Source organism: Phalacrocorax aristotelis, chromosome 2, assembly GCF_949628215.1.
Source record: "Phalacrocorax aristotelis chromosome 2, bGulAri2.1, whole genome shotgun sequence".
NCBI lineage: Eukaryota > Metazoa > Chordata > Aves > Suliformes > Phalacrocoracidae > Phalacrocorax > Phalacrocorax aristotelis.
The window spans coordinates 123144327-123172081 of record NC_134277.1 but is presented as its reverse complement, the minus strand read 5'-3'; the positions used below and the strand labels follow the sequence as shown (position 1 = coordinate 123172081).

The window sequence follows — 27755 nt, the reverse complement described above, 5'->3', positions numbered from 1 at the left end:
TTCTAAAACAACTTATAATTTTGCTCAGATACTAATTTAGCAATCTTAGAAGTACGAAGCTTCACATGAATACCAACTTCTTTATTAAAAAACCCTTAAGTACCTTCTTTAAATCCTTTAAAAAAAAAAACAAAAACAAAAAAAAAACCCGCAACCTTTAAAAGCACCCCAACATTTTAAACACCACTGCCATTAACTCTAGTGTTCTTGATATGTCAGGTGATACTACTTCTGAAAGGCAGGAGCCGTAGTTGTCTGACCTATGTCTTGAGGGCTGTCATGGCAAACAGAGCTCTTGACCTTCAGAGAGACAGCCCTCAAGCTACAAATATCTCCTCCCTCTACCTGTTGGTACTTGGTGAATCTACCTGCCAATCACCTTGGTGATACCTCCTTTTTTTCCCATACATGCTAAATTACAAAGAGGTAAAATAAAATGTACAACCAATGCTCTCCTGACATCCATCTCCTACTAAAATAATTCCACTGGTTCCCACAAAAAGGTTAGACACAGAGTTTGCCCTGGGAAAGGTGGTTAGAGGCAATTTTTCATAATTTGTGACAAGATCTTTTACTATTTTTACTATTAAAATATTGTCTAAAAGGTAAACCTGGAGCTACATAATTTGCAACACAAAATCATACTCATTGCAATGAGTGTACCTGTTTTTCCGGCATTCAACAAGACTGTAACTAATCTTTGCAATATAGCTGCCACTGTTTCTGTATCATTCTGTTTCCTTGTCTGCAGCTGCACAAAGAGAATTTAAGCCCATTATCAATGTTCTTCTTCTATCAGCGATTTTATAACACTTGATATTTTAGAAACAGCACATAGAAGGTTTGATTACAAAGTGCATTACCTCATAAATCAGCTCGGAAACATCATTGCTTCCAGCATTTACACCCCAAGTAAACACTCTAGATGATTAAATTACAGGAATACATATCATGCATCATGCAGAAATTTTATGACCTTATGCTGGTAAAATGCCCCAATGATTAGTAATTGTCTGCCCCTGTAATAGATGAAAAAAGGCAGAAAACATAAAACCAAGTAATTTTAAAAAGAAAACATTTGTAAAATGATAAACTGTGACACCCAGCATTGAGGGGTATCCCCTGCTCAGTCTCTGGCTGAGTTCTACAATTGCCTTACCTTCAAATCACAGCCACTTTCACCTGAGCATCTTTCCAGCTCTCCTAGGAGTTTCCTTCAGTCTCACCTAGACAGTCCACTGGTTACCAGCCCACAGCCCCCTTCAGCCTCAATATTTGATTTTTCTCTGTCCCTTTCCACCTTTAGTTTGCTTTGGGACAAACTGCACTCTAGAAGGTGCAAAGGGAGCTGCCTGTGGCTTTCAAGCGATGAGGTGCACAGGAAACAGCATCAGGATAGAGTAGGGTGTGCAAGCACAGGAGGAGGCATGAGCAGCATGCATTACTCAAAGGGAAAGGATGGCTACAGCAGGAATGAGGCCTCTTCTGAAAGGGTTGGAAACCACTGCAATCAAAGATACGCCAACAAGTAAGCTTTAAAAAGTTACTTTCCTTCCTTTTGACCAGATTTGCAATTTGCACTTCCTCCAAAACTTATTTAGCTCATCTCTGCTGATAGATGTAAAGGAAGTAATACATGACAGACAGGTTGGGAACAGAATTTGACACCCCCTTGACAGAACAAGCAGTTATTCAATACTGAAGAAACATTTACTGAGCAGTATTATTACAGCATTTGTGTTCTAAAGGGAAATCAATGGCTAAAACATACCGGTAAAGTTGAAGGCTATGGCAGCCCTCAGAGACAAAGCTTCATTTAGGATAATGCACTGAGCTCTTGAGCTATGCTCTGATCTTCTTATAATAAATCAGGTCATGTTCCAGTGGTATAATAGATGGAATTTCTCAAAGTACTGCCATGACTGAATACTCCAGTATACTTAATAGAATAAGATAGCAAACAAAAAGAAAATTTCATGTGCACACAAGAGTAATAAGAGATACTTTGTAGAGTGTTGGGAATACCACAAGCCAAATAAAATACTAATGAAGCATTAGTAGGAAATACTTCGTTCTCAAGGTTACTGGTGCAAAGTAAGAATACAATACTGTATGCACCAATAATGAGTTCATGGAGAAATGATGTATTATCAAACACAATTTAATGTACCATAGGATATCATTGCAGCTTGTATACTTCTTACTTGCTGGAGGTAAGTCACAAGAAATAATTATTGTCTGAGAACAGTCTGAGTTGCTAACTGGGAAACAGAATAAACTTATATTTCAAAGGCACAAATATAAAATCTGCAATTGTAATAGTAGTTCGCTACTAAACTTCATGTTTGCTTTTTCAAGTCCTTCTGCCTCCATTTTTACCAACAGCTTTTCTGCTCTACAGCTTGGAGATGTCTGAAGAAAATAATATCTGTCATTTTTGTGTGTATTAGGAAATGAAACATATGCATTTGTAACCCTGCAGGGGCCTTTTTTTTAAGTAGTATTTAAAAAAAAAACAACACCATCTCAATTGTAAAAGGGAAAGAAGGCTTAGGAATTATCCTTACATGTAGCATAGCTGGTTCTTTGTGCTTTAAGGGAAAAAAAGTATTTTTAGTAAAAAAACCTGCATTACTTTAAATGCAAATTCCATGAAGGCATCTTCATTCCATCCAGCTTGCCACAAGGTGGTTAGTACTGGAAGAGTAGTCAGAGGCATGCAGACAGCACAGTAAATCAAGGGAGCAGTTTAGTAACCAGAGATCAATAAAACCCTATTCAGTCACTGTTTTCAAGCACACTTGAATTACATTTCATTTGAACACTGAGTTACTTCTGTTCGGTTAACATAACGATTTTTAATAATTTAAAATAGTAACATATTGGACTGATCTGGTGAAAAATTTCTCAGCAAGTTGGGAGCAGATAGTCCCTAGATGCAAACACAGCCTCATACTTCCCTCATAGAGTTTAATACATGAAGGGGGATCTATATATCCTTTGCACAGTACTACAGCTTTAATAATTGAAGTTGGAAGATGCACATAAAGCTGGATGACCCTAAATTGCCTGTACTTCAATATCCCCAATAGTTCAGGGACTGGGATGAACTTTGAACTCACTACAGCTGTGTGCTTCTTGGCAGTAGAGAAAACTAATCACCTAACAAAGCTTTTTAACAAAATGTCCAGCTCTTAGCAAAGCTCATGCTTCAAAAGAATTGGAAGTTGGCAATTAGTAGCTAACAAGGTTTTTATGTTTATTTCATTTTATCTTTGTTAAAACAAGAATTATATTTACCTGCCCATCATAATTTATTATTTTAGTTGCAAGCATTTATAACCAGCAAACCCAATTAAGGATTCACCGTATAAACACCAATTTTTTTCAAGAATCAGTCAGCCACAAGGCAGTATTAACTTGAATGAATGTATTTTGGGCTCCTGTTTATTTATCCAGTACTGTTTGCACTAACAATTCAGTAGTGCCCCCCAGAACAAACACCCACAAAATGACTTAAGGAGAAACCCAGTCGGTTCTGGCTTGGCGAAAGCAAACTGATGGAAAGGGAAAAAAAAACAAACCAAACCAAAACAAAACAAAAAAAGCAATATGCAACCTTCCAGAGGGAAAAAGCAGTATTACAGAAGCATCTGAAAATGGTGAAGTTAAATGCCAATGGGCTGCAACTGCATATGAGTATGTTTGTTTTATGGCAAACGGCAACAGGAAATTCTGGCTTTGAGTTAAAGATTGGAAGGTTGGTATAAAAAAAATCTGTGTCTGATCTCTCACTTTTCCAGTATTATGTGTTGGTGATTCACTAGAAGTTTCTGAATACAATTATGTACTTACTTCAAAGAGAGGTAGTGCAGATGTCAGAGACCAAGCAGGGAATAAATATCTCCTTATTCTTAACTACTCTAGAAGATGCATGAACTGCTTCATGATCTCATAATCAAAGAATCACAGAATAACAGCTTTGAAGGGACCTCAGGGATCACCTAGTCCAACCTTTCTAGGAAGAGCACAGTCTAGACAAGGTGGCCCAGCACCCTTTCCATACGACTCTTGAAAGTGTCCAATGTGGCCGAGTCAACCACTTCCCTGGGGAGATTATTCCATGGCTTGACTGTCCTCAGTGTGAAAAATTTCCCTCTGGTGTCCAGTCGGAATGTCCCCAAGAGAAATTTGTGTCCATTCCCTCTTCTCCTTCTTCTGTGTAGCTGCCCCTTAAGTACTGGTACATGGTGATGAGATCCCCTCTAAGCCTCCTTTTCTCAAGGCTGAACGCACCTAATTCTCCCAGCCTGTCCTCGTATGGCAGCTTCCCCGACCTTTGATCATCTTGGTGGCCCTACTCTGGACCCCTTCCAGCTTGTCCACATCTTTTTTGTACAGCGGGGACCAGAACTGCACACAGTACTCCAGGTGCGGCCTGACAAGTGCTGAGTAGAGTGGGATAATGACTTCTTTCTCTCTGCTGGTGATGCCCTTTTTGACACAGCCCAGCATCCTGTTGGCCTTCTTGGCCGCAGCAGCACACTGTTCACTCATGTTGACCCTCCTGTCTACCAGGACCCCCAGGTCCATTTCCACAGAGCTGCTCTCCAGCCAGGTGGATCCCAGGCTGTGCTGCACTCCCGGATTATGTTTTCCCAGGTGCGTGACCGTACACTTGTCCATGTTGAACTTCAGGAGGTTCTTGCTGGCCCACTCTTCCAGCCTATCCAGATCTTCCTGCAGAGCAGCTCTCCCTTCTGGGGTGTCTACTTCCCCGCTCAACTTGGTGTCACCCACAAACTTCATCAGGCTACACTTGATGCCATTATCCAGATGACTTCTTAAGATGTTGAATAACATTGGGCCCAATATCGATCCCTGGGGGACCCCACTTGTGACCGGCTGCCACTTTGAAAAAGAACTATTTACCACCACCCTTTGGGTGTGGCCCGTCAGCCAATTCCCCACCCACTGCACAGACCACTTGTCTAGGCCATAACACATTAATTCCTCCAGGAGGAGGCTGTGGGGGACTGTATCAAAGGCCTTGGAGAAGTCCAGGTAGACAGTGTCCACCTCCCACAACATGTCAACCAGGCAAGTCACTTTGTCATAGAAGGCCACCAGGTTTGTCAAGCACAATCTGTCCATAGTGAAGCCATGTTGGCTTTTCCCAGTCACGTGCTTCATTTGACTTGTGATGGCCCCCAGGAGGATTTGTTCCATAACTTTACCAAGGACCGAAGTAAGGCTGATGGGCCTATAGTTACCCGGATCCTCCCTCGAGCCCCTCTTGTAGATAGGGGTAACATTTGCCTTCCTCCCATCCTCTGGGACATCCCCTGTTCTCCACGGCTTCTCAAAGATTATAGAGAGTGGCCTTGCAATGATGTCAGCCAGCTCTCACAATGCCCTCAGGAGGATCGTGTCAGGGGCCATCAGTTTGGCCCTGAAGAAACCTTTCTAGTTATTTTTGACATCCATGGCCAGTTTCAATTTGAGCTGGGCTTTTGCTTTTCTAACTGCATCTCTGCACACTCTGGCAATGCCCTTGTAGCTCTCGATGGATAATCCTCCACTCCTCCATCTCTGGTATGCTTCTCTTCTGGATTTGAGTAGACCCAGGAGTTCATGGTTGAGCCAAGGGGGCCTGGTTTTCTGCTTACTTCCCTTTCTTTTATAGGGGATAAACCCATTTGGTGCTTGCAAGAAAGAGTTCTTGAAGAACTCCCAGCACTCACTATCTCGTTTATCATCCATGGAAGCATCCCATGGAATTCTTCCCAAATGAGCTCTGTAGCAAGCTGAACTTTGGTGTTCTAAAATTCTAAAATTATTTACACACTTTCTGACTTTTGCTTAAAATACAGTGCCCTGCATCAAAGATGAACTGCAGAGGAGCTGCAGAGAGGAACCTGGAGGTTCTGGTTGATAGTAAGTTTAACATAAGGCAACAGTGTGCCTTGGCAGCCAAGAAGGCCAACCGTGTCCTGGGGTGCATCAGGCAGTGCATTGCAGCCAGTTGAGGGAGGGGATTGTCCCACTCTACTCTGTGCTGGTGCGGTCCCACCTTGAGTACTATTGCAGTTTTGGGTGCCACGGTACATTAAGGATATAAATCTACTAGAGAGTGACCAGAGAGGGGCCACAAAGTTGGTGAAAGGTTTAGAGGAGAAACTGTATGACGAGCAGCTAAAGTCACTTGGTTTGTTCAGCCTGGAGGAGACTGAGAGCAGACTTCATTGTGATCTACAGCTTCCTCACAAGGGGAGGAGGAGGGGCAGGCACTGATCTCCTCTCTCTGGTAACTGATGACAGGACCCGAGGGAACGGCAGGAAGATGTGCCAGGAGAGGTTTAGGCTGGATATTAGGAAAAGGTTCTTCACCCAGAGGGTGGTGGAGCGCTGGGACAGGCTCCCCAGGGAGGCAGTCACGGCACCAAGCCTGACACTATTCAAGAAGCACTTGGACAATGCCCTCAGAAATATGGTGTGAATTTATGGCTGTCCTGTGTAGGGACAGGAGTTGGACTTGATGATCCTTGTGGGTCCCTTCCAACTCAGGACATTCTATGATTCTATGATAAGTTCTTCTCTGTCTGTCTGGCACTGCAGTCTGGTTTCCCCCGCATTAGCTCTCAGCACAGGATTTCCTTCTAAAAGAAATACTGGCATTCCTCTGCCAAGGCAATTGTTTCCCAGTCAAATATAAATTTAATGCCTCTGGCATTATGCCTAATGCTAGTAGTTTGGCATGAGGCTTTCCATATCATATTGCATCTCTTGATTTCATTTAAGTTAAAAAAAATTAAAAATAATAATAATAAAAAAGGCATTTTACTCATCTCCTAAAGGAGGTAAAGAAATAAATTAATGTTTATTAACATTCAGGAATTTTTTGTTTGCAAGGTCCTTGGGAATTTCTTAGATACTAAAGTAAGCTAAAGACAGGAATGCTTCCATTTCTTCAAATACTGAGCATGCCTTTTCAAATTAACAAGCAGGTAAGATAATAATGGTAAGATTACCATTTAATGTAAGTTCTGTCTTTGCCTTACCCCAACTTAGGCCATTTATTCAACAGCTAATACAATAAAGTACACATTTAGTCCTGTGAGGGCTAGAGAAACTAGACTTCAGAACCACATGGTAATAGCTACATTTTTATATATTCAAATAATCATAGAAGGTTCTAAAATTTTCCTATGAGAGCAAAACAAGTTGGATTGGTGCAAGCTAAGATAAACTGATTCATAAATGGGGAAGGGCAAAAAAAAATCAGTATGACCACAAAATGAAATAAGCGTACCAAATACTTTTGACTTTTATATATCCACAGACTAAACAAATGTATGCAGCCTATAAAATAAGGAAGTGATAAAATACACTTAGTGAAATTGTATAGGCTAAATATATTTCTTTAGGAACTGGGTTCTGTTTTTACAAAACCCAGTCACAAAATCCCCCCTAATTCTTTCTTTGCCATTTCAGATTCAGACTAAAAACACCTGAATGAAATACCAGCAAATATTTTATCTTTCCTCACTGAGAAAAGGACTGTCCCTCCATTTCTGTAGACACGTGTAGCCCTATCAACTTAAAAAAAAAATTTGTTTAAAATTAACTGCTGTTGATACTCTAGCCTGCCATGTTCTTTGGGTAGTGTTTTGGATGTGTGTATTACAGGATATATGTATGAAAGCATTTATGATTTTAGAAAAAAATATGGAAAAAATCCAATGGAATGCATTGAATTCTAAGAATTCTTAGGTCTCATCCTTTCAGAAATTCATTAAATGCTTGTATCCACTTGGCATAAAAGGACATTTTTACATGCTAATGATTACCTGAATGTGTATACTGTAATTCATTAATGATTTTCTCTTTAATTCCCCAAATAGAACAGTATTAGAATGTCATTTAAAAGATAACAAGTGTTGTAATTCCTAAGTACAACATGGCATATCATTTAAAAAAGTATAATTTTATTCTGGTATACTTTGACTTTCAGTAAATGGAAATAGTATAACACCCCATATTTATTTGAGATTTTCAGAACCTGTATAAATATCTGACATATATATGTACATATCTCTCTATATATGTACATGTTTCAGATCCAAAATTAATTGCAGAAGGTCTTAATGGAAAAATAATAATTCATAGTTATATTTGAAAAATCTGTATTTCCTTCAGATGATTCATTGTAAAAATCCTTCTTTAAAAAAAACAAAAAACAAACCAAAAACCAAAATAATAATGTTTCCCATATGCCAAGGAAAATGCAGACCAGGATTTCTCAACAGATATGACACCTTTTCTGCTCATACGCTACAGTTTGAATCACAAACTGTAGCATGTCTTGACAGAGCTTGAACTAACAAGATAAGCACAACTGATATAAATGGCAAAATCTGATCTCAGGGAAATTCATAAGTTTCATTAACTTCAAGGAAAACAAAATGACAAGTCATTTTAAATTGCTCCAGGACAAAAAAAAAATAATCTAAGTTTAATTTGAAACTTCATAACCAAAACATTTGTTTTTGGCCTTTCCTTATTCTGACGGGTTTGAAATCAGTTGAGTTAGGTCAAAATATTTTCACTCTATTTTATCATTTGTTTTTATTAAATGACTCACAGTAATAATCCTATCTTACATTCACAAAATCAAAACACTGTCTGTTACATTTTAAATTACCAGGCTATATATCACAAATTAATAAATCTGTAATTGGGTTGAGATAGAGCAATGACAGTGTTTTACGTTGTTTTCCTGTTACATCCACAGATGTGAACACAAGTCATCTTCTTTCTTAGCACAAGCTCCTAACTAGTTCAGGTAGGAGTAGATACCTTCATGGCATAGGGTCTCAAAGGCAGCTGTGAAGGACACTAGACCTCATCAGTCCTTTCCTCAGAGATGGTAAAAGAATCAAAACAGCCTAATGACAAAAAAATGGTTTAATCTATCTTTCAGTGTTATCTCATGTAGTCTCATATTGATATTTGAATTGGAGCTTGCTTTCTTCTTAGTAATTACCATTGTCACTGTTTTTGCAACTGCTAGTCAGTTTTCTCACAGATATATTGGAAATGGAATTGGTCTATCAGGAGTAAAAAGGTTTGGGGAATATGCCTAGAAGCTACTCAGGAAGACGGGCAGAGAGACAGCTTGAGAAGCTGTGTGATAACACTCAGTTAGTGCAAGCTGGCAGAACAGAAGAAACCAGGTATATTTATTTTTATTAAATCAACACTCTGCTGAGACACTGAATTTAAATGGCTAAATTCTGGTATCAGAATCACATAGGTGAAACACCAGAGGACAAGACAAATTGGAGATTACAGGAGCAAGACCCCAGATTTCTCATTTAAGGTGGACTAAGGCATCTCTGTGTTCTACTGCAGCTTAGAGAAACGGTGGTGTTTACTGTGTCAAGTCATTGATCCTTAAATGTCACTGATTTTCTTCATAGGCTTTTTTTTTTGTTTTCTAGAGTATGAACTTACAGATTTTCCATAAATAACCAAGCTAATCTCAAAATAATACAAGGAATCATTTGAAAAAAATTATTGAAAAAAAATTTAAATTATTGTGACTGAGTGACCGTTTAACAGCTTTAGACTGAAGTCTGAACTGCAGCTTACTTTCTACTACCAGTTTCTGTAACCAACAGCGATGTTTCCACCTAAGAATTCCTATGACAAGCATGAACACACAGTGTCAACACTAAAAACTATGCATTTGTTTGTCATCTCTGGGATCTCTGGGACAGCATAGCTATGGCATAGAAAGGGCCTAGGCTTACTGCAGTTGCTGCTACAGTGTTGCCTTACCTGCAAAGTAACTTACCAAGACTACCAGCAAACAGTCATTTTCCTTAGGTTAAGGAAAAAAAAAAAACAACTATTTCAAATAGTTGCTAGTGAAGGAAGGTGGAATCATACTGTGCATGAACTAGGAAATTCTAGCCATCACAGATATTATGGTCATGGTTTGAATAGTCTTCACCATATTTCTCTTTTTTCAGAGCAGATACTTCCATATATAAGAATTTAGTACTTATGGAAAACAAACACCAATAACTTGGCTCAAAATTAATCAACATAATTAGATCTTCCACTTGAGTTTTATATAATTGCAGCAAAAGCCTCTTTACCTCCTCTGGAATCCAGAAAGCAGGAATTTGTAGCAGTACTGTTGCAATATCATCAAGTCAAGTTTATTTATTGTCAAACTGTTCCTGCAGTAGTACATTGTCAAAATGTATAAAAAGACAACTTGAGATATGCAAAATATGCCACAAAGGGAAACACAGCACTTAAAGTACTGTAAAATTAAAATAAACAAAGTTAAGTAGCCGGTGAGAAACGCTTAAAGCTAATCAGAAAATATCCCTCTGAGAGCAGCACCCCTTACTGAAAATCTTTCTGTACAGGACTGGATTGGACTGGGATGGTGAAATGGTCATCCCAGCTGTCCATACAGCCCTCTCCTGCAGATTGTTACTCCTGCTATAGGAGTATTGCAGTAAGTTGCATGAAACACCAACTACAGCCTGCTCCAGTTTTAAAGACTGAGATTACTTCGAACACTGGTTAGTGGTAAAATGTGCTGGTCCAGGAACACTGAGCTGCCACACAATGACACCTGCGCAGGGCAGACATGAGTGGACAGCTATAGGTGCCATCCCTGTTCAATCAGGCACCTTGTGGGAATTACTCATTTTGGTTATCTCATTTTCTACCTAATTGACTACCGCTCATTTAGATTTTACTATATGTGTTCTTGACTCATTGAGAGCCAGGATGCCAAAAATTGAAAGTCATAAGGAATTTTTCTTTGTAGAGTCCTGGACACACTCACGATGCAATCTGATTATAATAAGGGTGGGACTGATATCAGTAACTCCTTCTATGATTGTCTTTCACACTCCACTAAATGTAGCTAAGAGTCACTAAATGTAGCTGAAAGAAGATGATGAAAATTTGAACCGTAGAGTCAAGCAGACTGGAAGATGCTGAAGTCATGTTGAAAAAGCGTTACCAGGAAGAGACGAGAAGAATGGGGAAGGGAATCTGAAACTTGCTAGACCAGCAGAAAGTGGTTAGGGTAGGCCAAACTGAGGAAGCTTTTGGGCCACAGGTAAGCTGAGCGATGAGGTAGGAGACAACCTTCAGGAGAGTGAAAATGAAGCTTTGTAACCACCACAGAGCACCTGCCTCCATGGAAATGGTACCTAAAAATCAGATCAGTATTCCACAGGCATGGTAGCGTTATGCCTGTTTTACTGTGCAGAATACTAAAATGAAGCAGTGTCAGCAAATATATTGTATGTATCAATAAACTGTTAGTATGGACCCTCATGTGGATTCAGTCTATGCCAACTAGTATTCTCCAAAACAACTGGCCACATGATTCAGGAGTTAGTATAAGAATCATTCTCAATAAGCAATTTTCTCACAGACACCCTACTTCAGAGGATAAGGCAGTTAAATACCATGAATGTAGGCTCTCTTATGCAACTACCCTCAATGACAGAAGCCAATTTCATTGATAATGATAAACATAAACACATCCTCATAGACAAGCTAAGGAAGTGTGGGTTGGATGGGTGGACAGTGAGATGGATTGAGAACTGGCTCAACAACAGAGCTCAGAGGGTCGTGATCAAGGGTGCAGAGTCTGGTTGGAGGCCCACAACTAGTGGTGTTCCCCAGGGGTCTGTGGTAGGTCCAGTCCTGTTTAATATATTCATCAACGACCTGGATGATGGGAACCTCAGCAAGTTCGCTGATGATACCAAGCTGGGAGGAGTAGCTGAATCACCAGAAGGCTGTGCTGCCATCCAGTGAGACCTGGACAGGCTGGAGAGCTGGGCCGAGTGAAACTGCATGAAATTCAACAAAAGCAAGTGCAAGGTCCTGCACCTGGGGAGGAACAACACCATGCACCAGTACAGGCTGGAGGCTGGACTACTGGAAAGTGGCTCTGTTGAGAAGGACCTGGGAGTGCCGGTAGACAGCAAGCTGAACCTGAGCCACCACCATGCCCTTGGGGCCAGAAGGCCAAAGGTGTCCTGGGGTGCATGAAAATGATCGTGGCCAGCAGGTCGAGGGAGGTTATCCTCCCCCTCTACTCTGCCCTAGTGAGACCACATCTGGAGTACTGTGTCCAGTTTTGGGGCCCCCAGTTTAAGAAGGATGTGGAACTGCTTGAGCAAGTCCAGCAGAGAGCTACCACGATGATCAGGGGACTGAGGCATCTCCCTTATGAGGAAAGGCTGAGAGACTTGGGTTTGTTCAGCCTGGACAAGAGAAGGCTGAGGGAGGATTTCATCAATACCTATAAATATCTAAAGGGAGGGTGTCAGGACGATGGGACTAGGCTCTTTCCAATAGTGCCCAATGACAGGACAAGGCGCCATGGGCACAAGCTGGAACACAGGAAGTTCCACCTCAATGTGAGAAAAAAATTATTTCCTGTGAGGGTGACAGAGCAGGGGAACAGGCTGCCCAGGGAGGCTGTGGAGTCTCCTTCCCTGGAAATATTCAAAACCTATCCGGATTCAGTTCTGTGCGCCCTGCTCTAGGTGTCCCTGCTCAAGCAGGGGGGTTGGACAAGATGATTTCTAGAAGTCCCTTCCAACCCCTACCATTCTGTGATTCTGTGATAAACTAGGAGCTCCATCTTTTGGAAACACAAATAGTGGCAGAACATTACAGCTGCTAGTACACTAGCTTAAACGACAGCTCTAAATCTTCCAAGCCTACCCATGAGAGTACCAGAACATACCTCATTATGTGTTACTTTTCATGTGAACTTTTTTAAAAAGTGGGTTCCAGTGAAAATATTAGATTGTGATTGTGCAACTGAGTCATAGTGTACACACAAAAATATGATAGCTTAAGTTTGCATAGCTATGCTTAATTCAACTATTTTCTAACTTTTAACTTACCTGAAAGATTTTAAAAAGAACTCCTGAAATTGAATAGGACCCAGTTTTTAAAAATTCTCTTGATGTCTCCAAAACTCACAGGTATAGTAGCTGTACATCTATATTGGTACACTAAACAGTACCAAAGGGACTTCGGCACTCAGACACCATCACTGAAGCCAAGCAGGAGTTTTGCTCTTCCTTTTTACTTTCCAAGACTATCACTCCAGAGAGTAAGGGAGAGGACAAAGTTCAGGTCACAATTCCTTTATTCACTTTAAAATCTGTTTCAGGGAATAGAAGGGGTATATTTTAAAGACTCCATCCACTCACCCTGTGGGGATATGGAACTAGAGGGAGGTATAGGGTTCTTTTTCAGCATACTTCTCCCTAAAGTTAATGGCAGTATGAAAGGAAATTCTCCAAACTATCCACAAAGAGTGTGTATTAATAAATGGAGCACAGTGCCAGTCTGAGAAGACTGACGAAAAAGGAGAAAGCATGAATAGGACAGAGGAAAACATGAGAGAAAAGGGAAGAGATTGTTGATAAGAAGGAGAGCAAGGAAAGAAAAATATGTAAAGGATGGGAAGATGAAAACATGTTTTTTAAAAAATCATTGCATTTTCCCATTACATGTTATTTTTAAAAACTGTTCTTATATCACAATCACAGAATAACAGCTTTGAAGGGACCTCAGGGATCACCTAGTCCAACCTTTCTAGGAAGAGCACAGTCTAGACAAGGTGGCCCAGCACCCTTTCCAGACGACTCTTGAAGGTGTCCAATGTGGCCAAGCCAACCACTTCCCTGGGGAGATCATTCCAATGGTTGAGTCTTCTCCCTGTGAAAAATTTCCCTCTCATGTCCAGTCAAAATCTCCCCAAGAGCAACTTCTGTCCATTCCCTCTTGTCCTCTCCGTTTGACTCCATGTAAAAAGGGAGTCTCCATCTTCTTTGTAGCTGCCCCTTAAGTACTGGTACATGGCGATGAGATCCCCTCTAAGCCTCCTTTTCTCAAGGCTGAACGCACCTAATTCTCCCAGCCTGTCCTCATATTGCAGCTTCCCCAACCTTTGATCATCTTGGTGGCCCTACTCTGGACCCCTTCCAGCCTGTCCACATCCTTTTTGTATAGAGGGGACCAGAACTGCACACAGTACTCCAGGTGCGGCCTGACAAGTGCTGAGTAGAGTGGGATAATGACTTCTTTCTCTCTGCTGGTGATGCCCTTTTTGACACAGCCCAGCATCCTGTTGGCCTTCTTGGCCGCAGCAGCACACTGTTCACTCATGTTGACCCTCCTGTCTACCAGGACCCCCAGGTCCATTTCCACAGAGCTGCTCTCCAGCCAGGTGGATCCCAGGCTGTGCTGCACTCCCGGATTATGTTTTCCCAGGTGCGTGACCGTACACTTGTCCATGTTGAACTTCGTAAGTTCCAGCCTATCCAGATCTTCCTGCAGAGCAGCTCTCCCTTCTGGGGTGTCTACTTCCCCGCTCAACTTGGTGTCATCCACTAACGTCATCAGGCTACACTTGATGCCATTATCCAGATCACTTTTGAAGATGTTGAATAACATTGGGCCCAATATCGATCCCTGGGGGACCCCACTTGTGACAGGCTGCCACTTTGAAAAAGAACTATTTACCACCACCCTTTGGGTGTGGCCCGTCAGCCAATTCCCCACCCACTGCACAGACCACTTGTCTAGGCCATAACACATTAATTCCTCCAGGAGGAGGCTGTGGGGGACTGTATCAAAGGCCTTGGAGAAGTCCAGGTAGACAGTGTCCACCTCCCGCAACATGTCAACCAGGCAAGTCACTTTGTCATAGAAGGCCACCAGGTTTGTCAAGCACAATCTGTCCATAGTGAAGCCATGTTGGCTTTTCCCAGTCACGTGCTTCATTTGACTTGTGATGGCCCCCAGGAGGATTTGTTCCATAACTTTACCAAGGACCGAAGTAAGGCTGATGGGCCTTATAGTTACCCGGATCCTCCCTCGAGCCCCTCTTGTAGATAGGGGTAACATTTGCCTTCCTCCCATCCTCTGGGACATCTCCCGTTCTCCATGGCTTCTCAAAGATTATAGAGAGTGGCCTTGCAATGATGTCAGCCAGCTCTCACAATGCCCTCAGGAGGATCGTGTCAGGGGCCATCAATTTATAGGGGTCAAGCTCCTGTAATAATTCATGTACTAACTCTTCCTTCACTGATGGTGGGTCCGTGTTTGGATCAACCGGCAATTTTGTTCCCAAAGCCTGGGACCCAACAGTGCTGGTAAAGAGAGAGGTGAAGAAAGTGTTGAGGACCTCTGCCTTTTCAGCACTGTTGGTGACTGACGGTCCTATTCTGTCTAACAGCAGGCCTGGCCTATGTTTTCCTTCTGTTTCTACTTGTGTTTGACATACCTGAAGAAACCTTTCTAGTTATTTTTGACATCCATGGCCAGTTTCAATTTGAGCTGGGCTTTTGCTTTTCTAACTGCATCTCTGCACACTCTGGCAATGCCCTTGTAGCTCTCGATGGATAATCCTCCACTCGTCCAACTCTGGTATGCTTCTCTTTTGGATTTGAGTTCATGTCTGAGCCAAGGGGGCCTGGTGCTCTGCTTATTTCCCTTTCTTTTACAGGGGATAAACTGGTTTTGTGATTCCAAGAGAGAGTTCTTGAAGAACTCCCAGCACTCATTAGCTCGTTTCTTTTCCATGCAAGCATCCCATGGAATCCCCCCCAACTAAGCCTTGAGTGAACTGAACTTTGGTCTTCTAAAATCCAGGATATTGTCTTAGAAGTGACCTTCAGCATGCTCAGCAGGATCCCGAACTCCACAATATTATGAGCGTTGCAGCCAAGGCTATTACTAACTGAGATATTACAAAGCAGGTTTTCTTGGTTTGTGAATAGCAAGTCCAGCCTCATTCCTGGTTGGCACATCTAACATTTGCATGTGGAAGCAGTCCTCTACACATTCCAGGAACTTGGTGGATGACACGCGAGCTGTCATATTGTTCTTCCAACAGATGTCTGTGTAGTTGAAGTCACCCATCAGGACCAGGTTCTGTTGGCCAGAAGCTTGCTTTAGTTCCCCAAATATCACTTTGTCGGCTTTGTCACCATGGTTAGGAGGTCGATAGCAGATGCCCACTTTGAGGTCCTGCTTGGGGACGACCCCTTTGACTTTAACCCAGAGGCATTCAATAGAGCCGTCACTATCACCATAGTTGACTTCGATACATTCGAGGTTTTCCTTAATGGAGAGTGCGACTCCTCCAACTCTTCTACCCTGACTGTCTTTATAAAAGAGCCTATAACCATCTATTGCAATTGCCCAGTCATCTGAGTTGTCCCAACATGTTTCAGTTACTCCTATGATGTCATAACCTTCTGAGTAGGCACGGAGCTCCGGTTCCTCCTGTGTGTTTCCTAGACTGCGTGCATTTGTATACATACACTTGAGGTGATTACTCTTCTGTTTCACATCTTGGAAGACAGCTACAGAACATTTGTCACCAGACTGCTTGGGCCTGACTTGCTCCCCTGTTGGACGTGCTGGTGTGAGCATTTCCACAATGGATCCCACCCCCCAGGTCCTTCAGTTTAAAGCCTGCCTCACCAAGTTAGCCAGCCTACTGCTGAAGATTCCCTTGCCCCTTTTGGACAGGTGGATTCCATCCCTCCCTAGCTTGTTGTAGTCATTGAAGAACACCCCATTGTCTTAAAAGCCAAATCCCTCATGGTGGCACCAGCCACATAGCCAGGAGTTGATATACATTATGTGCCTGCTTCTGGCTGCTCCCTTTCCTCGAACTGGCAAAATGGAATAGAAGATAATTTGGGCGCCAATGTTTTTTACTTGCTCCCCCAGGGCTCAAAAGTCTTCCCTGATTTTACCCAGGTTACGGCTCTCAGTGTCATTCATGCCTACATGAAATAGTAGCAGTGGATAGTAGTCCGTTTCGTTGATGAGTTGTGGCACCCTTTTTGCCACGTCTCGAACCTTGGCTTCTGGAAGGCAGCATACCTCTTGTGACTCCCTGTCAGGTTGGCAGATGGGTGCCTCAGTACCCTTCAACAGAGAGTCACCTACCATGAGCATTCATCATTTCTTTTTATGATGTCCACTGTATGTTGCTGGTACAGTTTCCTCTTGCAGAGGACTTTGCAGACCTTGCTCATGGGTGTCCTCAGTCATTAAGGCTTCATATCTGTATCTGATTGTGATGATGAAGAGGGCAGGCTGATGTGGAATCCTGCTTCTGTAAGTCACCAGAGTCCACAGTGCCTCATTCTCGCGGTATCTGCCACAGGAACATGATTCTGAAGCCACCTGCCTATCTCTGCCTCAGCTCCTCTAATACTGCGCAGCTTCTTAACCATTTCCTGCAGTTCAGCCACCTGACGTAACAGGTCATCGACCTGTGCACACCTCGTGCAGGTACTTACCTTTTCGTCAGGATTGGGGTTTGGGCATATGCTGCAACCCACTGCCTGTACTGATGTTTCCTTTCTTACCAGACCCATCCGGGTGGATGAATCTGACATCTCGGGGGCTTTCGCTGCAGGAACAGTGGTTTTAGCTCTGAGGCAAGTGCCCACCATTTCGCCAGAGACCAAGGCACTTGCCTGAACTGTAGACCTACAAGCCGGCTGCAGAGTCCCTCCTGCTTGCCCTGCTTGCACAAACTGATGCGCCACGCCCTTCTGACACACCATGCCCTTCTGACATGCCACGCCCTGTTCGCCCGACCTGGTTGCCGTGCTCCTGGTTGATCACGCTCCCTAGGGGACGTTTAAATCTCCCGCCGTTGCTTCTGGCAATGGCCCACGCCGCATCAGCTGCACGTCAGCCTCGCTCGCGAGAGCTGCTGGCCCTTGACGGGTCCCTCTGCTCAGCCTCGGGCTTCTCAGGTACGTGGAACCACCTTGCCTGCCCCGGTCTAGTGCTGAGCCACAGGACTTGCCCTCGCGGCTGCTGTGCTCCCTGTCGGCTCAAGTGTAAAAGTCAGCTTGATCAACTCCATATGTACTAAGATAAATTTTGGGTTTTTTTTTCATCAGTGGCATTCCACAATCTAACTATGACGAGTAAGCTGAAGGGAAAGTATTTTAGGTATACAAAAGAACCTAACTTTACATTTTATTGGGTTTATTCCCCCCTCTACTCTCAGCAGACCTCAGAAACAAAAGATTAAACTTGGAGACAGAGAAATAATGTAAATCTTAGAGATAAGCTGACTACAAGCATTAATGTTTAAAAGACAGGGTCAGAGATGCATTGAAAGATATTTCCTTATATCTTCAGTCACATGGTTATGGTAATTGTGCTGTATTTTAAAATCTTTTCACAATATTACCAGAACTATCAAAGTTCATTGCTTGTGACATGCCCACCGAAAACAAATTATTTAAGTGCAGTTTTGGGCACCACCTGAATCACAATCGCTTAAAAGCATTCTTTATCATTTTAGAAATATTCAAGTGAAAGACAGATATGTAAAGGGAACAAGCTCTGTACAGAAGTCCAGTGACACACTGAATTAAAGCAAATTAAGTCAATGTTAACAGAACACACTGATGCAGGAAATGAATATGGGTGTTGCGGGGCTGTGCAGCATGTTTGAAGATCTGGGATTTGGCAAACCTGTCACAAAGGAATGATTAAGGCAGGACGCTCAGCTAAATTAAGATCATGCAGCAGAACAAAATACATTACTATTTTTAGAAGCTGTTGACGTCCACATAGGCGAGGGAAAAGACTGGCCTCTTACTTTCAGTCTAAGTGACAGCAATGCCATCAGGGTAAGCTACAAGGACATACTGAGAGTACGGCAGACAAGTTAAATCTGAGACATGTACAGGGCAATGTGAAATGACGGCTTAGCAGAAGCTCTGTAAACTTAATGTCAAGGAGTCTGATGCCCAGAGTCCCCAAAATATAATTTCTTTTACCAGTTAATAAACATGTCAAAGTGCAAATTAGTATAGGAAATCCTGGTATCAAGCATGTTTTTCTGAGCTTGAAACTATGTAAGAAAAAAACAAGTTGTGAAGTATAAATACTGACATTGAGTGGGAATCCTTTGTGATGGTTCTAGCTTCAGAAGTGTGGTTCTAGACTTGTGCCTGTGATACTAGATCATATTTTAAAAGAATTCTTCATCAAGCATAACTGACTGAGCCTGCTTTAAAAAGGAGTGAAAACTAGAATGCTAATGAAGATATTAGAGAGTGTTTCACTCCTTGGGAAACGCTTCTTTGAAAACGGAGATGTTTTTTGTGAGCTACTGATATTACCTCTCCTAGCAACAGCACAGCTTCCAGGTTCTTGCTTTTCTTCACGGTTTTAACAACCATCAACCTCTGTTTAAAAAAATGGGTCACTCACTGTGAAATATTTCAGTTTCTTGCTGTTTAAACCAGTCCAAAGCTTATGTTGCTTTTTTTTTCCTGAGTATTGAATTCCTTCTGTAAAAATAGCAGCAGTTTGCAGGCAGCAGTTTTAACAATCATTAACAGTCAACCTATAAAATATTGTGAGAGTCCAGAAGTATTGCTGTGAGAATTTGTAACCTACCACTTAAACATGAGCATGATTTAGGAAAGATCATAAGGACTGACAAGTAGTAAATACCCACCAAGGTTTTCATTCACAGTTCTTTTGGATTCTTACAATCAGGTGGTGGAAGAAACAGAAGAAAGAGGACACATCTGATAAAAACACAGGAGAAAAAACTTTCATCACTAAATTTTATTTCTTTAGAGATAGCACATTGATCAAAAGATAAAAAAAGAAATGTCAGTTTATGCAGTCACATGGTCTACTATTTCCTCTGACTTTTAAAAGAGACTGTCTTAGAGAAAATGAATTGATAAGCAAACAGCTACCATAACTGCAGTGTAACATTTGAGAGAACAGTAGGCACTACCTTCTTGATCTTGGTGTAACTGCAACAATTGCAAAATTTTTTTTTCCACTTTGAAAAACAAACCCCTTATGGCGTGATGGGGTCATGTAACTGATCATGCCAGTCCTTGCAGGGACTGGGAGAACTGTCTTCACAAAGTTTGAAACAGCCAAGTACCTGTGTTTTTCCTTTACAGTCCATCTTTTCAAGTTCAGCTTAAAAAAATTAAAGGAGGAAGGAAAGTAAACGCCAAACCGGCCTCCCTTCTGTCTGAAGTTTTGAGCAAATTTTAGTTCTGTTCAGTATCCTCTAGTAAAAACACCAGAACAGCCTATAAATAACTGCTTATCTGTCTTTCTTTTAAAAGAGTAAACCTTTTAACCCCACCTTTCATCATCTGGGGTCTAAAGCATGTGCTTCTTCCAGCCTTCTCTGTCCCTGGGCTTCTCCCATACTGGATTCTCCCTCCATTCCTGATGCACCTGACAGGTTATGGTGAGGTGAGGTCATATGAACATACAGCAACATCTTCTTATGTACAGGAAGCTTTAGCAAAGGATTTAGGCTACCATTTGACAATCATTACACCCTACCACTAAACCTTTCTATTCAATAAGCAAACACAATATTTAGCAACTTTTCTTCAATGGATTATTTATTCGGTATAGAATTGGGAGTTCTTTTTACCCTCTTGTGAACAGACTAGTCCTGCTCCAGGCTTGAGAGTAGTGTTATGTATAGGATCTTGAAGAGAACCTTAAAGCAGGAGTGAAATCCTCAAAAGTGGTTTAGATTTGCCAATCCAATGAATTTTTTTGTTCTCCTTCACGGGAACAGGGCAGGAAGACAAAGCTGGTATCTTCAGACCGTCCCCAACAGAACACTGGAGTGTGTGCGCTCTCTTAGGTTCCCAAATTACACTTAACTAGACTGTATCGCTTGTCTTCAAAAGGGATGGAGAAAATGTCTGTGGCCTGTTTTTGTGGGATCTTTCTATATGGGCACAAATAATAATTTAAAAAATATTACTCTACTAATAAAAACAATAGCATCAGTGTACACAGCACAGTGCTGTGTTCAGTCAAATAAATCAGTTGCTTATCCCACCATTAGAAAGTCCAAATAACGGGTTAAAAAGAAGTCTTTTCCCAGACAGAGTTCCAGCATCATGGGATTTTTCAGTGTCTTTCAGTATATTTGACAACACTCACCCTGGACTAGTTGTCTGTAAACCCTCATACCAACCTTGCAATAGCCAATGCAAAACTGTGTTATGCTGTCAAGCTTATCAGGTCACCTTCACTGCCTGTGCATATCTTCCACCACTCCATCTAGCAGCTTGTTCCACTATAGCCTCTGATCAGCTTTCTCCATTTCCTGGGGAAGCAGCTGTGATGTCCCCCAGATGTGTTCACCCAACACCATTCCCACATAGCAGTACTCCTGGTAGGTCACAGTTGGGCAAAAACACAGCAGCAAAAGAACAGCTTCTATTCCAAGATCCCTTTCCATGTAAAAAAAAAAATTCTGGTGCTTTTAATGGATTCAGGTTGCAGAGAATAAGAACATGGGGTAGTTATGGCAGAGACCACTTGGACTGTCAAAAGGTTTACTTTTTCATCAAAAATTGTAACCAACTGTTCCACTTGCCCCACAAATTTAAAGTCTCCTATTCAGAAACTTCAAGACTGAAATAACCAATATGAGTATATCTGTTCATTTAGATACTTTCACAAAAACTCTACAGTGTAGACCCATTCCTACTACTCTGGAGTTAAAAACTTCTCAGACTTGGAAGAGTTACCAGGCCATGCCAGTAGCTTTAGTTCCCATTTCTGATACTCATCACTGGAGACCTGTAACTCTTTAACTACATAACTCTGCCGCTAGGGGAAATTTGGGTAACAGTTTCCACAATGCCTATTCTGAAACAAGTACGAGTGAGCTGGACATATGGATTTTCCTCATATGTCTTTTCAGAGCTGTGATCTTCCACTTCAAAAGCTCCTTTCCACTGTAATTGACATCACAGGATTCATAACTGTCCCTTCACCAGTTTAGCACATAGGTTCGTATTCCAAAACTGCCTAATAAACCATTATGGCTTTCAAAAGAGTGATCTATACTTTCAGAGTCAGGGATAATTCTATATAATTGATAGAATCACACTAGGCTAAAGCTGTAATGAGATCATAATAAGACCTCAAAATCATTACTTAAAAGTTTGAAGATACAGTAATCCAAATTAATACATCTAACCACAACTTCATATCTGATGGAATATTTCAAGGCTTCACAACGTTATCTAAAGAAGTAGATAAAGGGACAACATTTTATTACATTCTGTTCACTTTTTAATCCGAGGATTTAGCAAAAGGGTTTCTTCCTTTCTTTCTTTGCCAAGAAACAGCTTTGTGAAACTAGCGCTTAGAAATACTCATGTTTAAAGTTAGGAACACATTTAAATATCTTGCTGAACTAAAGCTTCATATCTACTAAGACTGAAGTTGAATTTTCTACTCCCTATGTGTAAAAAAATTATGATGCTAAAATTATTTTGGGATTAGCCAAGTTCCAAAAGTAATAGATTCAGTAAGACTTCTTAACTTGAGGGTAATATCGGAATTACAGTTTTGATCATATAATAAAAAATAAATGTTACCAGTGCATGATATAAAGATATCAGATGACATCTTTGCAGAATAACAACAAATCCTTGGAACTTAAGGAATCTGAAATAGTCCACATGAGCAATATTAAGTAAAAACCTTGACATTCACTATTACAGCAATTGCTGGAAAGTCTCAGGGAGGGAATTTCATATTTACACGGCTGCATAGTACAACACATAGTCCATAAATATGGCACAAAGTACTTTTTAAGGAATGACTTTAGCTGTCACTCAGTTTGTCCTGAACCACACTGATACAAGAGATACTATATTCAAAATCTAACATTTAACAGCTTTAAAAGGGGCTATCTAGAAAACACATTTTACACTTTCCTTGTTGTTGTTGTTTTGTTTTCTGCTTTCATCCTTTGTTTTAAGGGATATAGAACAGCAAAAAAAAAAAAAAAAAAAAAAAAAAAAAGAGGTCATGAGGTACTTTACTAGCCTCTGCTGCTGTGGATGAGATCATTTGCAGTGATTGCAGTAATTTTCAGGGTTTTGTTAAGGACCACATGCTTCAAATCTATAATTCCTTTGTGCTTCAGTGAAGTTAATCATGTGGCATATATTTTCTGATCTCCTTTGACTTCCATTTTCAGCAGAGGCCATTTACAAAAATAAATAAGAACAACAAAAAATCAAACATATTACTTTAAGTTATTATTTTTTCATCTAGGATATTTGGACTATGATGAAGCTGAAACGCTAATCTGTATATTATGTGTGACTGAACTAAGTTTTCTATATTAAGTTTGATCTTAAGTTCCTTGGTGAAGCAGTCATGAGTTGCACTGATTTACATAGAGCTAATACCAAGAAGCTGAAAAATAATAATACATAAAATCTGCGCTCACTTACCCTTGTCACTTCTAATCTCTTTGCTTGTGCCATCTTACCACCTCCACAACCTGCCAATATTATCCTTATTGTTATTTTTAAATTTTTATGTCTAATTTCTTATCTTTTTACAAGTTTTATTACATCTTGATGACTTACATCTTTATGACTGAAAGTTATGTAAAAAAGCTGAATGCAGTGTACTTGATAAGGTTTAAGAGCATCCATATTTAGATTACATTATGAGAAATATCTTACAATGCACAAATATTCAAAGCTTGGACTGAAAGAATTTGCTGTAATGCTCTAGCTTCAAGTTCTATAGTTTTCTTATTTCTCAATTCTGAAGATGAGGTATCACATTTATTAACCTCTGGACCGTTGCAGGTTATTTAATCTAATACATCCAAAGACCTGCCTAAATATTTTTTTTTCTTCTTCCTTTTAATCATCCAGATACTCCTGTAATCAGAAGGTAGTTCAAAACCAGAAAACAAAATTACACCGGAATAATATAGCTGACTGTGTTTCCCACATGCTAAAGAAAGAACGAAAAAATTAAGCATATTTAATTTATACTCTTACAGAGTGACGCAACCTAAGTTTCACCAAATATAAATGGTTAGAAATTTGAAAACTGCCCTGTAAAATGCTGAAAAGTTCTGCTTCAGAACAGGAAGAAAAACTGCAAGATGTGATACATTGCAGAGTCTGCTGTGTAAAGTCATTAAAAGAACATGTTTCTCAATATGGGGCTCATCTGATGGATGAGCTGTGTCCAGGATGAAACCTTCTACTTACAGATTATCTTTTTTTTAATATTACATCATTGCTTAAATAGATGTGCAATCAGCTTATATTAGCTCCACCTGAATTCAGGCACTTTGCCAACTTCTTCATTTTCTAAAACCTTTCTTTGCAAAGAAAGCATAATAAACCTGGTAATGCTTAGCAGCTAACTGTCCTTCACCTATTCATTGACAAATGATGCAGTAAGCTGGTTGTGGTTTAAACAACAGAACAGGTTTGAGAAATTGCTCTCATGCTTGTTAAGTCAGAAATAAAAAGAGGCTTTACTCCCCTTATACTCTGCGCATTGTAATCCCCCAGGTAGAAACCTTTAGAGATACTGTTCTAAAATATGGAACAAAGCAACTTAGAAACACGTGCTACTTCAAGATTAAAATTCAGAGGGCCATTAAATTAGAACAATGACTAATACTCCTTCCTTTTTTCTCTACCACCTATCCTTTTACAGTTCATGAAACCATGTCAGGACTAGTCTGCTGAAGAATTAGAATTCCAGAGAGAAGATTTGAACTACTGAAATGTTAAACACGTCAGCATGTTAGAGATCCACAATTCTGCTCTACAGCAATAAGTAGTACAAGGTCTAACTGTCTCCTCCTGATCCTCAGGTGAAAAGAACAATTGATGTCAGTCACATTCAGCAGGCACCTACTTACTGTGTCTTATCCTGGCAATCCAGGCTGAAATTAAATACTGCAAGACCACTCAGAGACACTCAAACTGCCTCCTAAAGGTAGGTATGGTATACGAACTAAAAAAAAAATAAAATATATATAGCTCTTGTATATAAAAAGCATTTTGCAAAAGCCAGTAAGTAACACCACAGAGTTTTCTGAAGGATTCTCTTGATAATAAAGCCAATTATGGAATGAAAACTTAAGAGAAAAGGTCAATATATACAGTTCAACATGGAAATTAATGTATTATTGAAAACATTTTTGCAGTTTCTGCTGTGGAGTTCAGTGAATTAAGAGCTCTAATCTCAGTTAATACCCTATAGAAGAATATTTTCCTTTTTCTGCCTGCTATTCCTTCACTAAATAAATTCCAAATCAATAAATAGAAACTCCTACCTGCACGTGACATTTAGCTTCAAAATCCAAATACTAAAAGTCATGAAAAACAGGTGCAGAACTATCTCAGGAAATAGTTGCACTACATAATGTTAGAATAAGCACCAAATTTTGATGCATATCCAAAACAGATAATGTAGATAATCTACCATTACTTTCAGTGTCCTAATGTTAACTCACAATTACCTAACCAAAAGGGAAAGGTCACCAGCTCTCAACTATCAGTTAAATAGCTCATTTAAGAATAACAATGATCTATTCACTTTCGTCTGTTGTAGATAAAAGGGAATCAGTAAAGAAAATTAAGCACAGTAGGATTTTGTTCAGGTTTAGTTCACCTTTTTAGTCATGAAAATCCATTGATTCAGCTGGGTTTTAATATTAAACTTGGGGTGAGAACATGGCTGCAAACTGTGGGCTTGGTGGCTCTCATTTGGCTCTCCCCAGCACACAGATGACACAGGATGCCTGGTGATCCAGTGCGTAACACCAAGTTGTGCAACACCCCAACAATCACCTCCTTTCCACACACCCAAATTCATATAAAGGATGTGCAAAGTAAGGGGGAGAAGAAGGCATTTAAAGAGGGAGGACAGAGGGCCACCCAAGGCAGAGGACATGAAGACCACTCACATGTCCTTTCCTCTTGGCTGCATTCCCCGCTTCCCACCTTACCTAAGCAGGTGCAGAGGGAGAAAGCACGAGCTGGAAAGGCTCAACAGATGGATCCATTTTGTTCTGGATACTAGGACCCAACCAGACCACATAACAATGTATGTTTGCACAGAGTTTTCTTACTGAATGCATTTTGCTTTACGGTGCCTGTAAGAAAGTGTAAACTGTTATCTACTCCTTCCTTACTCAATAAAAAATAAATAGAAAACCTCTTTTCCAGTCATATATAGGCATAACCCTAGCAACAGATATAGCATGCCAAAACATCATCTCAATCCATTCATTTCATTTAAAAGTGTTTCTTTTCAAACAGAGAAAAATAAAATTGGTCTCCCATGTGGTAAGCATAAATAAAGAAATAAAGTGTTAATCAACTTCATCTTCACAGATAATACAAATATTGTCACGACCCTGAGAGCACTGCCAGCCCTGCCTGTCCCTGCCCAGACACACATGGCTCCCTGCCCCTACCTTGCCCAGGTCCAAGCATCCTATTTCAGTCGCCCCAGGGCTCCCCCCACCCTGCCCAGGTCCCAGGACACCATTTCAGTCCCCCAGGGCATTCAGTCCCTGCCCCAGTGATACCACAGCAGGACCAGTCTTCAGCTTCCCACAACGTGGCCCTGCCCAGCCATGGGCCCTGTCAAGCTGGCCCAGCCTCAGCTCATCCCTGTCCCCAGGGAGGGGCCCAGTGTCCCAGGCTGGGGCTGCCCTGGTGCCACCCAGGGGCCTGAGCCTGCTCCTGCCCCCCCAGGGAGCTGCTGGCCCTCATGGTGTCCTATCAGGACAAAAGGTGATTATATGTACATACATACGTAGTTGCAGCAAGATGGTAAAATTGCTGTATTTTTCCACAGCAGTTTTAGCTTATCTGAAGACTTTAGGTTGGTTAAAAATTGGATTAAGTCTCTGAAAGGATGTACTTTCTGGTTATTAAGGTAATAGGATATACCCTTTTGGAGCACTACAATGCAGATGCGCGCATGGGATTTTGCCTGGGCTGAGTTACGTTCTCATCTACAGCAATAACAAAACTAAATCGAGCCTATCGGAATAACAGCACTACTTGCACCAAAAAAGAGCTGAAAGCTGAACCAACAGCACTTTGGGTTTTATTTTGTTCTTCACTGCAGCTCCTTGGAGTTTCAGCGTGAGAGAGGGATGCTGGGGATGGCTCCGTGGTTGGTTAGGTGGCACATTTTTTTTCTAGTGTTTTTTGAGAGAATAGGACATGCATGTATCAAACTGTGGATGTAACTTTTGTATTCCTGTCTCTATTTGAGAATTTAACCTTCATTTCGCAGCATAAACTCAATTTCAAATCATCCATCAGCTTTGAGCTAAATGGTGACAGATATTGAAAAACTGACACGAGATACCGTCTGAGATTGGTCTAAGAGCATTAGCTCTACCTCTCTCTCAACCATTGGTCCACCATGAAAGGAGAACTGTCTCTTTACAAAGGAAAGTGTAAAAGATGGAGACAAAGATATTATCTGTGCTAAAAAGAGGGAGACCTTACATTTAAGGAATAAACCTATATGAAGAAAGGAGTCATTCAGACCTACACATCAGACAGCCAAAGTGGAACAAGAAAGGAGAAAGAAGGAGCATCAGCTGTGCCTGAGACTCTTATTTGAAATACTTGTCACTTTTGTTACAGTATTGGGAGAGGCAGTGACTCTGAAAAGTCACTGCAGCCACAACAGTCAGAGCACTCAGCCACACTCCAGTGCACTGAGGTAAATGGAAAGTGATAGTGGATCCTTTGAGTGTATCAGGCTGTGGACTTTGGTTATGGAGGACCAGATGAACTGCCTGTTCAACTGGCTCT

General features: G+C 41.0%; 1 protein-coding gene across 3 annotated transcripts in view; it reads right to left on the bottom strand.

Moving 5' to 3' along the window:
* The window catches only part of SNTG1 (syntrophin gamma 1), a 352865-nt gene that overhangs the window by 164980 nt on the left and 160130 nt on the right, over nucleotides 1–27755 (bottom strand). Inside the window, exon 1 of one of the 3 annotated variants that reach the window (XM_075085001.1) lies at nucleotides 1160–1447. The exons of the other annotated variants lie outside the window; for them this stretch is intronic. The gene's annotated coding sequence lies outside the window, so the exon portion shown is untranslated. Of the gene's footprint in view, nucleotides 1–1159; nucleotides 1448–27755 lie in introns of those variants that run through there. 3 annotated transcript variants of the gene reach the window in all.